This window comes from Cyprinodon variegatus, unplaced genomic scaffold (genome assembly GCF_000732505.1).
Source record: "Cyprinodon variegatus isolate N-32 unplaced genomic scaffold, C_variegatus-1.0 Scaffold267, whole genome shotgun sequence".
Lineage (NCBI taxonomy): Eukaryota > Metazoa > Chordata > Actinopteri > Cyprinodontiformes > Cyprinodontidae > Cyprinodon > Cyprinodon variegatus.
The window spans coordinates 379739-385598 of record NW_015150720.1 but is presented as its reverse complement, the minus strand read 5'-3'; the positions used below and the strand labels follow the sequence as shown (position 1 = coordinate 385598).

Genomic DNA, 5860 nt, shown 5'->3' with positions numbered 1-5860 from the left:
TATATATAATTTTTTTTGAGTTACACTAAAATAGTCTTTATTTCAATTTTAAAATTTTAGCAACTTTTCAGTTTATCCAATTGTTTTTGATGGATTTTATTTTTAAATCTAAGCTGAAAAATGAACAAAGAGGTCAAATGAAATCTAAATTTTTTTATTCAAATAAATGTATAAAAAAATAACTGAAACACCTTATGCCTCATCTGTATTTTATATTCATGCAGACTGACTGTGTGACTGGTAATACCAACAAAATGCTCCTGATTAAGTTATGTTCGTTTTATTAGTGGCCCACACTAACTGTTGTTCAATCAGCTGTTCAAAGAGACGGTTTACAAAATAAACTACTGACTTGCTAAGTGAGAGAATAAGTGTCATCTATGTGGATGGACTCAGGAATAAGGAATAGTTCCCTCAGAATCCATAATTGTCTCTCATTAGTCTGTGGACCAGCATTTAGTTATTTCATAATCCTTCCTCTCTGAGATCAAAAACTGAAATTTGATGACACTGACAAAATACTACAAAGGTATTTTTGGGTAAACTACATAGAGTGGTGTTACGTGTCATTGTTTCTGGGCTCTAATTAAAAAAGAGGGTAAGTATACCCACTTCTCCAGGGACCACTACACTACTGGTGGTGCGTAAAAATCCTACTAGATCAGCAGTTTGTTAAATATTTAGATTAGCCCGTTTGACACCAACAATCATGTCACTTCCAAAGTTCATTAAATCCCCTGTCTTCCCCATTCTGATGCACAGTTTGGACTGTAGATCAGAAATTTGCATTAACAACCAGTTGGACCAGTGTGTCTAATAAAGTGGCCAGTGAGTGTATATGCCTGTTTATTCATCCTTTAAGTTTAATACTGGTACACTATTGCAACTCATCATCCATAACTTTATATATAGACTAATTTAATTAAAGTGTGTAGATTAGTTTAGCGAGTTCCACATCTGATATCAATTTCATGTCTAATATTAGAAGCACAATTACTGATAGAATTGGGCGTTTAAAGTTTTCAAGTACGTTATATATGTCACACTGCAAAAACTACAAAGGCACGTCATTTTATTTGAAATGTGTGCCTTTCCTTGTGTTAAGCAATTAAGTAAGACAATTTGCCAGTGGAATAAGATGATTTGAATTTAAAATAAGATTAAAAAAAAAATAAAAAATAAAAAAAAAATCTCCATTATTTTTTTTTCGAGTTCACAAATATCTATTTACCGGTATCTTATTTTTAAGGCAAGAATAGTCATTCCATTGACAGATGATGCTATTTATCTGCTCAAACTAGGGGGAAAAGCCTTTTATTTATTTTTAGATCACTTTTTGCAGTCCAGATAGTTCAGAAACCAACTGTAAAGACAAATGTAAATGAATAGGACAAATAAAAGGGATTGTGATGTATTTAGAAGTCAAGCTGTGATAATGTCATATTTGTTTTTGAGGAACAAGAAGGGTATTTCAGATTTTCAGTGAGACTGTCTGCTTTTTGACCACCTGGGCAGATGAATAACAATGCCTAACTTTTGACAGGACTTGGGTGTTTCTCCTCTCAGTAGACTGAAATGGATCTCTGGATCTGTGGCTCTCATTTTTTATCTTTTTAATACAGCTGTTCAAACCAAACTGAAGGTTGTTCATTGGCAACGAGGGAATGGCTGGCCTATCTTGCTCGTCTTGCTAGATGGTTGGATGGTTTCCCACTTTAGATAAATCTGAAAGAGAACTGAATGCCAAGAAAACAAGAAAAAAACATTCAAAACTGTACAAGAACCTTATAGAAAAAATAGACTAAGGTTCAAGGGAACCATACTCACGAAAAACATACATGTCAACCAAATCTGGTAAGTTTATCATCAATGATTCTGATTCTGCAGGAAAAAAAGGTAATTTGTGTGTATTCTGTTTTGCTCTCAGCTAATTAAATTCAGTTTGTTTATATAGCACCAATTCACAACACAGGTCATCTAAAGGCACTTTGCAATTTAACCAGATCATACAGTCAAATGGACTGAAAGTTTTCTATCTAAGGAAAACCAGTTGATTGCATCGAATCATTGACTCAAATTTAATCCCTCACACTAAGCATGCTTGTAACGACAGTGGAGAGGAAAAAGGAAGAAACCTCCAGCAGAACCAGACTCAGGCTGACTGGAGTCCAAGGAGACAGAAGCAGAGATAGAGAAAGAAGCAGAGATACAAAAGGCAACTGTCAAACAGCTCCACAGGCGGCCCCGTCCAGGAAACACACAGCCAGGCAGAAGAGCTCCGATCCAACTCCCATGTCAGAGGATGAAGAGAGCACATCTAGCCAGTCATAGTCAGAGAAATCAAACTACACTGGCAGCAGCACAGCTGATATTTCTCTCCAGGATGGTATCACAGCCATACAGGAAATGACGAGGCAAAGCTATTATGAGAAAAAGCAGAAAGAGCGTAACGTTAGAGACTGAACTAACAAATTCTGCAGAGTGAGAAAATAGAGATAGAATGATAAAAAAGGGGTCCCTATGTCTTCCAGAAGTCTAAGTCTATAGCAGCATAACTATAGAGATAGCCCAGGATAACATAAGCTCTTTAAGAATAAGCTTTATAAAAAAAGAAAGTTTTAAGCCTAGCCTTAAAAGTAGACAGTATGTCTGCCTCATGGACTAAAACTGGTAGTTGGTTCCACAGGAGATGAGCCTGATAACTAAAAGATCTGCCTCCCATTTTATTTTTAGAAATTCTAGGAACCACTAGTAAACCTGCAGATTGAGAGCAAGGTGCTCTGTTAGGAACATAAGGAACAATCGGGTCTCTGATATAAGATGGAGCTTGGTCATTTAAGGCTTTAAAAGTGAGAAACAGGATTCTTAATTCTGGATTCTTCAAACGGCTACTCGGTTCAAGGCGGCCAGCAGCACCCATCAGTGTGCAGGGTTGACATGATATGCAAATCAACCAATCAAAGCTGACACTGGAAAACATGAGTGATGTTTTTCTTGCTGACAATCAGTAAAATCTGAATCTCTGTTATTGTTTTCTATGAAATGGCTTGGCTCAGATTTAAGCTTATGTAGAAAGAATTGCTTTCCTAGACACTTTCAAGTTGTCAATCATGTAATCGGTTCACTGCAATGGAGAAAGGTTCCAGAATGTGACTCATTATTCAGTAATTTAAAATAGCTTGTTATGCAGTTCTAAAAGACATTCTGGGAAAGAAATATGTAACAAAATAAGATCGATGAACTAAGAAATTACATAAACATCTTTGTTAAAGACAGCATAAAGTTGGTTTTTGAGCGTAAACAGATGCCCTGTTGTTTCAATAAAAAAAGCATTTCAAAGCTACGTTTGAAATAATTTAATGATCTGGAAATACTAATTTTGAACACACAAGAGCAATCTTAAAAGTAGGCATATTCATCCAGCCAAAACAATAATGAGAATTTAAGTCAAAATATCAAGGACTCTGAAGGGCCTCTACTGGTTTTAGGGGGCCACGATACCAAGTTAAGTTATTTAAGCCCATGCCCGCTGTAAATTATGTACTAAAAACTAATGCCAGAGATCACAATCTGAATAAAAGCATATCCCTTTGAGTCAAGTTTGTGTGTCTCTGTAAACCAGGGGTCACCAACATAGTGCCTGTGGGCTCCAAAGGGGCCTCATGAACCATATAGGACTAAATTGTGACAAGCTCTTTTTAATGCTTCTTTTATTTTATGAGTGTTTTTATATCTGTTTTATGTATTGATTTATCTCTCTCAATTTTTTTTCAAGATTTGTGAACATGCTGTTTTGCTTAATGTATGCACTTTACAAAGAAATGTATTAGGGAGTTTAACTGAGCTACATTAGCTATTGTTCTAATCTATTCTAATTAAATGAAGTTTTTTTAAAATTACAGGTTTAAGACAAAATTACATGGTTAAAACATTTTGTTTTTATAATCGTTTCTTAAATATATTTACTTCTAAATACAGTAGGGTTGTCAAACGTATCACATCACCACCTGAAAGGAAAGCCTGCAATACCTCCCTTCCACCAGGTGGGGGTGCCCGTGCACCCCTTGCGTGTTGACATCAGCGGCACAACGTGCGGCGCTGAACTTGTGCGTGTTGCGCTCACTGTGCCACGAATCGCCGTTTCTGGTCCATCTTGTGAAGCAAGCAGATGCGGTGTCGTTTGTTGCTAAAGCAGGAGACATTCAAGCTTCTGTCCTTTGCTTCTAACCCTCGTCTCTTCTTCTTCGGCGCGCTGTAGAGGCTGTTAGAGGCTCTCAGCCTCAAAGACTGTGCTGGAGGGAAAGGTAAGGTTATAGCAGGGAATCCAGGAACTGGGAACCACACTCTGCGTCTACATGTCATTCGAGGTTATCACAGCCGTCCTGTCGAGGTTTCCAGACCTACATACAAGCATATGACACAGCTCTACAGGGTTGCCAGAGGATGACATCCAACATATGCTCTTGGGTCTGATTGGGAACAGCTACCGAGCCGTCATCTGGAGCGGCGCCACGCAGTGCTGGGATGTAGGGCAAACTTTAGGAGCAGATTACGGGTGTGGATGGGGGGGCAGATGATAAATCAGCAGGCACATAGAAATAAAAAAAATTTAATAAAAAGATAGAGAGATAAGTGTAGGTTCTATAGATCAAACATACTATTTATGAATCTAAAATGATATTCAAGTTCGTTATATCCGTGCCTAGTTTAGGTACAGAGAGCGAAAAAAAAGCGCTGCAGGCATATTTATAAAACTGAGCTTGGAAAACAGACGTTTTCTTACTATTTTCCTTGCCACTACATTCCTGAATGTCACAATAGTATTGTTAAAAATAAAAAAATTATCAAATATTTCAAATAAAAAGAAAATAATAATAAAATGGCCTAAATGCGGTTGGCCTACATCCTTTTCAAGCAAAATATTTTTTTTTATTAATCTTAAGAAAAGTTTTATTTGGCTTTAATTCATTCTGCGCCTGATTTATGGTTCATCCTCTTAAACTTAGGGGTTGTTTTAGTATTCAAAATAAAATGTGATTTGTTGTCTTCCGCACGTATAAGTAAATAATAGAAATATGAAATACATGATCTATTCGTGTGGTTTAAAAATGTAAAAGTTTGACAAATGATGTCAAAATCAAGATATCTTAAATAAGACTGGTGAAAGCAGGCCTCCAACTATATCTCGCATGTGAAGAATAACATCTCGATTTTTTTTTTTTTTAACATATCATTGTATTTGATTTATTTATTTAGTAATTTAGATTTAAAATAGTATAAACAAAATGTCACAATTTAAGATATCTATAAGAGTTTTTGATGCTCTCAATATCAATCTGATTTATGTTTAAATATATTTTTTTTTACTTTGCGTATTTTTGTTTTATCTGTTTCTTTTTTTTTTTTAAGAAAAAGTTTTTCAGAAATATTTTGATCTAAAATTATAAATAATAAGGTACAAATCTGAACATTTAGCAGTACAGTCTGACTTTTAGATGCAATCTCTTCTTTTTAACAGAAACTTACTGTAACAACTAAATGAAAAAATATGGGACAGTTGACATATAAATCAATGTTTAGCCAAGGATAATTTATTTTTGGTATATATCTGTTTCTATTTTTTTATTTTTTCGTTTTTACAGTGTCTGTGCTTGCATAATTCATTCGACTATTATTGAGTTTAATAAATCAGCTATAATCTATTTTTTAGTTTTAGAATTGTATTTCATTTGGAATTTAAATTAGTGTAATTTGTCTAATGTGTTTAAGACTTAACTATTTAGAATCATCTGATTAAATTAAGCTAGAAAAAAAATAGGTTTACTGAACAGAAAGTTTGTTTTTTTTTTTCATAATTTTT

General features: G+C 34.9%; 1 protein-coding gene across 1 annotated transcript in view; it reads left to right on the top strand.

The window, feature by feature from the left end:
• The first annotated feature begins 4176 nt into the window (after positions 1 to 4176).
• Positions 4177 to 5860, top strand: part of LOC107089809 (transcriptional activator protein Pur-alpha-like) — a 5680-nt gene continuing 3996 nt past the window's right edge. Inside the window, exon 1 of the mRNA XM_015382786.1 lies at positions 4177 to 4304. The gene's annotated coding sequence lies outside the window, so the exon portion shown is untranslated. The remainder of the gene's footprint in view (positions 4305 to 5860) is intronic.